Source organism: Aethalodelphis obliquidens, unplaced genomic scaffold, assembly GCF_003676395.1.
Source record: "Aethalodelphis obliquidens isolate GAN/ISIS:26980383/991018 unplaced genomic scaffold, ASM367639v1 scaffold128, whole genome shotgun sequence".
NCBI lineage: Eukaryota > Metazoa > Chordata > Mammalia > Artiodactyla > Delphinidae > Aethalodelphis > Aethalodelphis obliquidens.
In genome coordinates, this window is record NW_020838072.1 from 183,104 (window position 1) to 195,174 (window position 12,071).

A 12,071-nucleotide genomic window follows, 5' to 3' on the forward strand; every position below is an offset into this window, starting at 1 on the left:
CTGTCTCATTGCCTTCCTCCAAACCCCTTCAGGTGGGCTCAGGGCAGATCAATACAGCCTCTGCACTGGCAGACACCCAAAAGGAGAATGAGAACTATTGCACCTGGATCTTCCAAAGGTCCTCTTGGAATCCCCACTCACTTGGCAGGGGTTACTTATTAGCAAGCCCTCCCCTCCCCACAGAGAAAGGAGAAAATTCCCTCTCACCATAACACTGCTCTCCTTCCAAGGCTGAGGGCTCCAACTGGGAAGACTCAGTCTCCTTCTCTCTCTAGCTTTCTCACATAGGTGTCTGGGGACTCCAAGTGGGGGGCAGGGACGCTGCTCCCAGAAAGTAGGGGGTTAAGCTGCCCCTCAGTAAGCCTTGGGGAAGGCATTAGGCTCCGTTTTTTGGCCATCTCCTATAGCTTGTTGTTTGCAGTTGGGGCCGTAGCAACGATTCAGGGAAACAAAAATGTTCACTCAACATTCTGTACACAGTTAAGAGTTAATCCTGTTGTTCAGATCCTCTAAATCCTTCCTGATGTTTTTGCCTCCTTGTCCTATCAGTTACTGAGAATTTTCTCAGTGTTAAAAATCTATCAACGTGATTGCAAATTTGTGTCTTTCTCTTTTTTGTTTGGTCAGTTTTTGCCCTTGCTGTGTGTGTGTGTGTGTGTGTGTGTGTGTGTGTGTGTGTGTGTTAGGTGCATATAAACGTGGAATTGCTATATCCTCTGGTGGACTGACTCTTTTTTATTATAAAACATTTCTTTATCTTTAGGACTGTTCCTTGCCTTAAAACCTTTGATGTTAGTACAACTTTCTTTTGATTAGTGCTGCTTTCAGTTTTACTGAATCCTTGCATTTAAGGCGTATCTCTTATAAGCAGTGTTGATTATTGTTGATTTAATATCATCAAATATGCAGTCCAAAAAAATTTTTTTTTTCGGTACACGGGCCTCTCACTGCCGTGGCCCCTCCCGTTGCGGAGCACAGGCTTCGGGCACGCAGGCTCAGCGGCCATGGCTCACGGGCCTCGCCGCTCCGCGGCATGTGGGATCTTCCCGGACCGGGGCACGAACCCTTGTCCCCTGCATCGGCGGGCGGACTCTCAACCACTGCGCCACCAGGGAAGCCCCAAAATTTTTTATCTTTATTTTATTTATTTATTTTTGGCTGCATTGGGTCTTTGTTGCTGCATGTGAGCTTTCTCTGGTGGCAGCAAAGGGGGACTACTCTTCATTGCAGTGTGCAGCCTTCTCATTGCAGTGGCTTCTCGTTGCAGAGCTCGGGCTCTAGGCACCCGGGCTTCAGTAGTTGTGGCTCGCAGGCTTAGTTGCTCCCCGGCATGTGGGATCTTCCCTAACCACGGCTCGAACCTGTGTCCCCTGCATTGGCAGGCGCATTCTTAACCACTGCGCCACCAGGGAAATCCCCACCCAATTGCTTTTAAATTGTTCTCTTTATCTTAATATTCCACACCCCGCCCCCACCACCACCCTGCATACCATGGTTCCACTATGATGTGTCTAGGAATGATTTTCTTTGTATTTATCCTACTTGGGATACACAGTACTTCTTGAATCTGTAGCTTAATGTATTTCACCTGTGTTGTTGGAAATTTCTTGTCCATTATTTTTCAAATATTCTTCTTGTCTCATTCTTTCCTCTCCTTCTAGGACTGCAATTACACATGTTAAACCTTTTCACCATATTCCAAATTTCTCTTTTTTGTATTTTTCCAAAATATAGATCATCTGTGATCTGTTTCTATTGTTTGCTTTTTCTGTTTCAGTCTTACTTCCTGGTATTCCTGATAATTTTTCAATTGAATGCCAGATACTGTGGACAAATATTTGTACAGGCTCTTTAATAGTATTATCTTCCTCTAAAGAGAATTTACTCTAAATTTTCACAGGTAGTTAGAAATCACCTTATTCCAATCTGGAATTGAACTTATTTATTTATTTATTTATTGCAGTACGTGGGCCTCTCACTGTTGTGGTCTCTCCCGTTGCGGAGCACAGGCTCTGGACATGCAGGCTCAGCGGCCATGGCTCACGGGCCCAGCTGCTCCACGGCATGTGGGATCTTCCCAGACTGGGGCACGAACCCGTGTCCCCTGCATTGGCAGGCGGACTCTCAACCACTGCGCCACCAGGGAAGCTCTGGAATTGAACTTATTTTAAGCTGAGTTCAGTCTTTGTGAGGCCTGGTCTATTTCTGGCTTGCCCTTATTCTCTAGAGCATAGTTTTTTTATGGGACAGTATTAGTTAGGGTTGTCCAAAGAAATAGAACCAAAAAGAGAGAGAGAGAGAGAGAGAGAGAGAGAGAGAGAGAGCGCATACAGCCAGCAGGCTGCAGATCCAGGGAAGAATTGCAGTTTGAGTCCAAAGGTGGTCTGCTGACAGAATTTCTTCTTCCAGGAAGATCAGTCTTCTTCTATTAAGGTCATCTACTGATTGGATGAAACCCACCCACATTGTGGAGGATAATCTGCATTACCCAAAATCTACTGATTTAAATGTTAATCTCATCTAAAATATACCTTCACGGAAATACCTCAATTAATATTTGACCAATTATCTGGGTACTGTGGCCTAGCCTAGTTAATACATAAAGTTAACCATCACAGGTCCCAGTGGAAAGCCTGGAGCGTTTGACAGTGCCCCTTCTCCACAGTGGGCTCTGAACTCCAGTGTTTTTCTCCCTAGCCTCATAAGTCTGCCAAAAGTACTGATAAGCTTCCCATTCTCTCAGTTACTGCTTCTTGCTCAACTTCTTGGTCTCTGCCCTATGCTGCTTAAACACTGAAAGATGTCTCAAGAGGAAAATGGCATAGAATATCAAGTTCACCAGAATGAGTTTTCTCTCTCCAGAAACCTGGCCTCTTATGTCCTATTTTGGTAGTTGGCTGGTGCCTTCAAACAGGTGTTTTCAGGTTTTATCCTAGGGGGAGGATCATTGAGATGCTGAGAAGACATTTTACTAAATCCAACTCCCAATTAATAACTCTTAATAAACGTTTGGTGGAACAATACTTCCATAATATGTAAAATAATGCATATTATATTGAATTCTATTTAATGGGGAAATGCTAGATCATGATCCTCAATGACACATTGGGAACATGCTTCAGTATTACCTGTGTAATTAACAGAACACAGTTGTCTGGGTGCCACCTCAGATTTAATGAATTAGAACTTGTGAGGGTTGTAGGGATGGTTAAGAACACTGAGCTAGAGGCATTCTCATTAAAGACAAGGATGCCAGTTGTAAGAACAACACATTAAACATTGTTCTGAAAGTTCTAAATAGTGTAATAAAAATAAGAAACTAAATAACATGTAGAAATATTGGTTTAAATAAATACGATTTTCAGATGATATGCTATCTACTCAAAAAAAAAAAAAACCCGTCAAACTAATGAGATAGTTTAGCAAGATGACTAGATATGTGTGTATAATAATATATTATATATGTATATAATAAAATGCAAGTTTCCTATATGTCAGTAATCAGATAGAAAATATAACAAAAATGTTAATATAGTAGCATCAAAAAACATAAAAACCTAGTTTGAAAAACAGAACTGTGCAAGGTCTATATGAGGAAAACCTTGAGATGTTATTAAGGGACATAAAGAAAGTTTTGAATAAATGGAAATACATACAATTATGTAAAGGTATAGATGTTTTCTAAATTAATATGTAGGGAATTCCCTGGTGGTCCATTGGTTAGGGCTTCAGGCTTCATGCTTCCACAGCAGGGGGCATGGGTTCAATCCAATCCCTTGTCGGGGAATTAAGATCCCACATGCTGTGCAGCCAAAAATACATAAATACGTTAATTAATTAATTAATATGTAAATTCAATATAACCAATTAGGATCTCAACTCTTTCAGGGGATATGGTGAGAGAATTTCACAAAATGACTTTAAAGTTTTTCTGGAGAATAAATAAGCAATAATAACAGAGAAATATTTGAAAGAGAATAACAGTGCAATATTTACTTCAGCAGATATTAAAACCTAGAGCTATATTTAAAATGCTGAGATACTGATGCAGAAATGGGCAAATAAAGGAAGACAGTAGAATATAGAAAGAGAGAATATTTTAAATCATGGAGATGGTGTTGACTAGTTTATAAATGATGTTGCCTAGTTAACAAAATGCTAGTAATAGCTTTGAAGGAAGAGAGAAGACAGGGGAGTTTGATCCCTATCTCTTGTTTACATTAGAATAGATTTCAGCTGGATTAAATAAAGATTTCAATATAATAATGAAATAATGAAAGTGCCAGAATAAAATTAAAATGTAGGTGAATATATAATTATGAGTAGAGGAATTTTTTTAAACGTGGCCCCAAGATACATACCATGAAGGATAAACAGATATTATTACATCAAAAGTTAAAGCTTTATCAGAGTAGCATCTACCTTGGGAGGATTATCAACTGGGAGAGGTTACATGGAAACCTGATGTGGGTAATGATTATACGGGTATAAAGACTCACTGAGCACTTAAAATTTGTGTACTTTTCTAAAGGTATGTTATCCTTCAATTTAAAAACACTTTAAGTAAAACTTCCTTTTTTAAAAAGATACCATGAAAATAATTTTAAAAGAAACGACAAACTAGGAATAACTATTTGTAACATTCACGGCATACAAAATGTTAATTAATATCTTAAGTATATAAAGAATTATTATAAATCAATAAGAAACAATTAGGCACGCTAATAAAAATGCAAAAAAAACTCACAGGCAATTTACAAAAGAAGAAATACAAATTGACAATAAACAAGAAAATATGTATAACTCACTAATAACCAAATAAATGCAAATTTAAACCCAGTACAGCACTATTTTTCACCTATTAGATTGTGAAGGTTAAAAGGTTTGATGCTCCACACTGAAGAAAGAGGCAACAGCTATCCATAAAACAGTCCTCTCACCAAAAATATTAAAACCCACGCAGGCTACACAGGGATGCTCCCACATAAAAATAGCCCTCCAAGACCACAGGAGATAATTGTTTCTCCTAAACTCATAGAATAAGAGAAATATAAGCAAAATGAAGAAGCAGAGGAACCACTCCCAATTAAAAAATCAAGAGAATTCCCTGAAAGAATAAAAAATGAAACAGACCTCTTCAGTCTAATAGACATGAGTTCAAAAAGGAGATAATAAAAATACTGAAGGAATTAAGAAAAGCTATTGACAGAAATGCAGATTCCTGTAAAAAAAGGAACTAGAAACTGTAAAGAGGAGCCAAAAAAAGTAGAAAACTCATTTGCCAAGACAAAACCTGAGCTAAAGGCAATAAATAGCAGATTGAATAATGCAGAAGAATGAATAAGTGATCTGGAAGATAGAATTATGGAAATCAACCAATCAGAACACAAAGACAAAAGAAAAAAATGAAAACAGTCTAAGAGACCTATGGGATAATGTAAAGTGTGACAAACTATGCATAATAGGGATCCCAAAAGGAGAACAAAGAGGAAAGGGATCAAAAATGTATTTGAAGGAATTATGGCTGAAAACTTCCCAAACCTAAAGAAGGAAACAGATATTCAGGTACAGGAAGCACAGAGGGTCCCAAACAAGATGAACCTAAACAGACCTACCAAGATATATTATAATTAAAATGGCCAAAGTTAAAGAGAGGATTCTAAAGGCTGCAAGAGAAAAACAAAGAGTTAATTACAGGGGAACCCCCATAAAGCTATCAGCTGATTTCGCTACAGAAATGTGGCAGACCAGAAGGGAGTGGCAAGGTATATTCAAAGTCCTGAAAGGGAAAAATCTACAACCTAGGATACTCTACCCAGCAAGATTATCATTTAGAATAGAAGGAGAGATAAAGAATTTCTAAGACAAGCAAAAACTAAAAGAATACAGCAATACTAAACCTATCATAAAAGAAGTAATGAAAAGTCTTCTAGAGGGGTGGGATAGGGAGGGTGGGAGGGAGGCTCAAGGGGGAGGGGATATGGGGACATGTGTATGCATATGACTGATTCGCTTTGTTGTGCAACAGAAACTAACACAGTATTGTGAAGCAATTATACTCCAATAAAGATCTATTTTAAAAAATAGAAAAGAAGCAAGAGTCTATAGGTTAGAGAATATCACAATTGGAAAGTTAATCACTTAAATAAGCCAGTATACAGATTAAAAAAATATATAAGATAAATTTTTGTGAAAGCAATAACCAAAATGAATAGCAAAAGGATAAACATGAAAATGTAAAAGAGGACATCAAAATCATAAAATGTAAGGGATGACAGTAAGAAAATGTAGATGATTTTTTTTTTTTAGAATGTGTTTGAGCCTATATGACTATCAGTCTAAAGCAAGTAGATATAGTAGTGGGTTAACATACTTGAAAAACAAGGTAACCACAAATCAAAAACACAATAGATTCACAAAAACCAAAAAGAAGAGAACGCAAGCATAATACAAAAGAAAATCATCAAACCAAAACCAAATCAAACCAAACCAAAAGGAAAAACAGAAAGATAATGAAAGGAGCAAAGAAGAAATAAAAAATCAACTGGAAAACAAGGTTGACAATAAATACATATCTATCAATAATTACCTTAAATGTCAATGGACTAAATACTCCAATCAAAAGACACAGAGTGGCAGATTGGATTAAAAAACAAGAGCCTACAGTATGCTGCCTACAAGAAACCCACTTTAGGGCAAAGGACACACATAGATTGAAAGTGAGGGGATGGAAAAAGATATTTCATGCAAGTGGAAATGACAAGGAAGCAGAGGTCACAATACTCATATCAGACAAAACAGACTTTAAAACAAAGGCCATAAAAAGATTTAAAAAAAAGAGAGCTCCAAACCAAGATCTAACAGGACTCAAGAATTCTAATGAATTCAGGTATAACTCTAAAGTGGTGAAGGAGGTTTCAGGCATAGTTTGATTAAACTATCCCTTAAACACATCCAACTCCCCTTGCTGTGAAACAATGATTATCTGGCAACTTCTGATAGTCTGGATCAAGTCTGTTTCTTAAAGGGCCAGATAGTAAATATTCTAGGCTTGCAGGCCACTTGGTCTCTGTCACAGCCAATCAACTCTACTGTTGTAGCACAAAGCAGCCAGAGACAGTGCATAAACATGGGAATGGCAGAATTCCAAGAAGATGTTATTTGCAAAAACAGGTGGCCAGCCTGAGGGCTGTAGTTTGCCAACCTGTGGTCTAGATGGGGAACAATATTCCTTTCATTTTAAAGAGAATTTGGGTTTATCAACAATATCAACAGTAGTTTATACTTATTACCAAGTAATACATGGAACAGAACATCAATCACCCAACTGCTAATGTGATCAGCGAACCAGTCAATTCAGTGTGAGTAGACAGAATTCTGGATTTTGATCCTCACAGCACCTACAAGAGGCCCAAGGTGGGCAGCCAGTATACCTCCCTATCTGAGATCCTATGGCTACAACCGAGTAGATGTAAGAATGAGCTCTAAGAACCCAGAAGTCACCATATTGGCACCACTAAAAAAATGGCAGTTTGGAATAAAAATTGAGGGAATGTCAGTCAGTACAAAATCATCCCAACAGGGACTTCCCTGGTGGCACAGTGGTTGGGAGTCCGCCTGCCAATGCAGGGGACACGAGTTCGAGCCCTGGTCCGGGAGGATCCCACATGCCGCGGAGCAACTAAGCCCGTGCGCCACGGCTACTGAGCCTGCGCTCTAGAGCCCGCGAGCCACAACTACTGAAGCTCGTGCGCCACAACTACTGAGGTCCGCGCGCCTAGAGCCCGTGCTCCGCAGCAAGAGAGGCCACTGCAATGAGAGGCCCGCGCAGCGCAACAAAAAGCGGCCCCCGCTCGCCGCAACTAGGGAGGGCCCGCGCATAGCAACGGAGACCCAACACAGCCAAAAATAAATAAATAAATTAAAAAAAAAAAAAAAATCATCCCAACAATCAGTAAAATCCTCTAATGGGTGGTGACAAAAATTCAATAACATGTTTGTAGAAGAAAGATATCAAGTATAAGAAGTGGCAAACCAAATTCTGGTCCCCAAAGAGGCCTTAATACTAATTCTAGAAACCAATGATTAAAATAAAATGGTGAAATAAAATGTGAGGGCATTAGTATAATTTGTCCCTCAGTTTAATGAAAGGTATGGAAGGTATTGATAGTCACAAGAGGGTAACTGCAAGCTAACTCCTAAAGTGCAGTTAAGAATCATAACATTAATTAGATCAGCCATCTACAGAAATGATACAAACCAAGAAATGTATGGTATCAGTTTTAGGAATAATCCAAATCTAACCCAGGTGATCTAGACAGTGAGTGGGACATAGTTTTCTTTTTTTTTTTTTAAACATCTTTATTGGAGTATAATTGCTTTACAATGGTGTGTTAGTTTCTGCTTCATAACAAAGTGAATCAGCTATACATATACATATATCCTCATATCTCCTCCCTCTTGCATCTCCCTCCCACCCTCCCTATCCCACCCCTCTAGGTGGTCACAAAGCACCAAGCTGCTCTCCCTGTGCTATGTGGCTGCTTCCCACCAGCTATTTATTTTACATTTAGTAGTGTATATATGTACATGCCACTATCTCACTTCGTCTCAGCTTACCCTTACCCCTCCCCGTGTCCTCAAGTCCATTCTCTACGTCTGCGTCTTTATTCCTGTCCTGCCTCTAGGTTCTTCAGAACCTTTTTATTTATTTATTTACTTTAGATTCCATATATATGTGTTAACATACGGTATTTGTTTTTCTCTTTCTGACTTACTTCACTCTGTATGACAGACTCTAGGTCCATCCACCTCACTGCAAATAACTCAATTTCGTTTCTTTTTATGGCTGACTAACATTCCATTGTATATATGTGCCACATCTTCTTTATCCATTCATCTGTCGATGGACACTTAGGTTGCTCCCATGTGCTGGCTATTGTAAATAGAGCTGCAATGAACATTGTGGTACATGACTCTTTTTGAATTATGGTTTTCTCAGGGTGTAGGACATAGTTCTTGATGAAATCAATGGTAGAGCCTGATAAAATGACCTGATTAGGTGAGAGCCCTGATATGGTAAGAGTGCAGCTTCCACTTACTTGCTACAGAACACTTACTACATGCCAGAAGCTTTACACACATGATTTCATTTATTCCTCCCAATAGTCATATGAAGAAATATTATTTATGGATGAGAAAATTAAAGCTTAGAGATGTTAACTTGCCTAAAGTTAATAGTAGGGGGCAGAGCTGTAATTCAAACCCAGACCAGGACTCTACAACTAATTGTGTTTTCAAGCGGATCATCTGTAGAACTCTATTCTGCAAAATGTTCGATGGGCAAATCAGTTGGGAAATTCTGAGTGTTTACTGTACTCTAGGACTTCTCTGAGCCTTTACTATAAATTTAAAGACCAGGGAAAATAGCAACTGGATTGACTGGCCTTTCTAGACCATCTCTTTACTTGTCCTTCCTCTTTCTAACTGTACAAAGTGAATAATTAACAGAAAATAATACTTCCAGATTGTGGACTAGATATGGTAGGAGTATGTAATTAGGGTGCTCAAAAATGCTTAGATTTGTGACTCAGTATTTAAAAATGAATATTTATATGTAAAAACAAAAGTAAAGATAGGGTTTTTTAAAAATTAAACTTAAAGAAGTACATTGGCTGAACTTGCCTGGTGGTGCGGTGGCTAAGATTCCACCTGCAGGGGACACGGGTTCGAGCCCTGGCCCGGGAAGATCCCACATGCCATGGAGCAACTAAGTCCGTGTGCCACAGCTACTGAGCCTGCGCTCTAGAGCCCGCAAGCCACAATTACTAAGCCTGTGTGCCACAACTACTGAGCCCGTGTGCCACAACTACTGAAACCTGCACGCCTAGAGCCTGTGCTCTGCAACAAGAGAAGCCACCGCAATGAGAAGCCCACATACCACAACAAAGAGTAGCCCCCACTCGCCACAACTAGAGAAAGCCCACGCTCAGTGACGAAGAACCAACACAGCCAAAAGTAAATAAATAAATAAATTAATTAATTAATTAAAAAAAAGAAATACGTTGGATAATAATTACAGTAAAGAGTATGCTCTAAGAATAGGAGTAAAAGCTGTTTGGCTTCCCTTGGTGGTTTGGCTCATTGAAGCTCTTAGCTGTAAACAAGCAGAAGATGATGCAATCTCTGACATAATTTAAACTGGGTAAAGCATTTAAAAAAAAAAAAAAGGTTTGATGCACTCTAGTTAGGTTCCAGGAAAATAAGCACTCTCATACCTTAGTGGGAGAATAAATTGCAATGACTTTCTGGAGGTCTGGCTTAGCAAAATTATTTCTAATTAAAATGTGTATTCTAGGGACTTCCCTGGTGGTCCAGTGGTTAAGACTCCACTCCCAATGTGGGGGCCCGGGTTCAATCACTGGTCGGGTAACTACATCCCGCATGCCACAACTAAAAGAGTTGCAGGCATGCTGCAACTAAGACCCAGTACAACCAAATAAATAAATATATATATATATATATATTTTTTACAATTATGATTTTTAATATGTTTCATCTTTAGTTTATTATCTTATTTTTTTGTAACTATTTGTGTTTTCTTTTTTTTAATTAATTAATTTATTTATTTATGGCTGTGTTGGGTCTTCGTTTCTGTGCGAGGGCTTTCTCTAGGGCTTTCTCTAGTTGTGGCCACTCTAGTGGGGGCCACTCTTCATCGTGGTGTGCGGGCCTCTCACTATCGCGGCCTCTCTTGTTGCAGAGCACAGGCTCCAGACGCGCAGGCTCAGCAACCGTGGCCCACGGGCCCAGTTGCTCCACAGCATGTGGGATCCTCCCAGACCAGGGCTCGAACCTGTGTCCCTTCCTTGGCAGGCAGACTCTCAACCACAGCGCCACCAGGGAAGCCCATATGCATTTTTAAATGTGTATTCTACTTAACCAAGAAATTTCTCCTTTTGGAATGATCTAAGGATATAATCCCATAGGTACCCACACATAAGTAAAAGCATATTCATCACAGTATTGTTTATAATAGTGACAAAGTGGAAACTACTTATTACAGTCAATCAGTAAAGGTTAGTTTGATAAATACATTGAAATATATGCAGCTAATAAAGTGGATAATGATGAAAATCTATGTTTATGGACACAGAAAAAATAAGAAATTCCAAGACATTTTGTTAAGTGATTAAAAGTGGGATTTATTTATTTCTTCATTTAACAGATGTTTCTTGAGGGCCCACATGTGTCAGGCCCTCCTGTAGTCATGGGGGATACAGCAATGAGCAAAAAAGCAAAGAACTTGTTGCCTTTCTAGAGTTGATATTCTAGTGGCAAATGAAAGATAATAAAAAGTGAAATAAATTATGCAGCATATAAAGCAGTGTGTACAGTACTATAAATGTGTATTTGTATTGAAAAATATCTGTTCATAATGGTTGTCTGGATGGTGGGGATTTTTATCTTCCATTTCATACATTTTCTTTTTTTTTTCTTGAAATGTTTTGAACTCCTTTTAAAGCAGAAGACATCAATGAATTTCTATTTTGACAAAACATAAAAAGACAAAATTTTATTTTAAAGAGTGTCTGGATAAATGAGATATGCTGTTTCCTTCCTTCAGAGAAATTGAAACATCAACAACTGTGAAATGGGAGAAATTTTTTGACATTATAAATAAGTGCTCACCTCAATACATAAGGCAAATACTAACAGCCATAAAAGGGAAAATCGACAGTAACACATTCATAGTAGGGGAGTTTAACACCCCACTTTCACCAATGGACAGATCATCCAAAATGAAAATAAATAAGGAAACACAAGCTTTAAATGATACATTAAACAAGATGGACTTAATTGATATTTATAGGACATTCCATCAAAAACAACAGAATACACATTTTTCTCAAGTGCTCATGGAACATTCCCCAGGATAGTTCATATCTTGGGTCACAAATAAAGCCATGGTAAATTTAAGAAAATTGAAATTGTATCAAGTATCTTTTCCAACCACAATGCTATGAGACTAGATATCAATTACAGGAAAAGATCTCTACAAAATACAAACA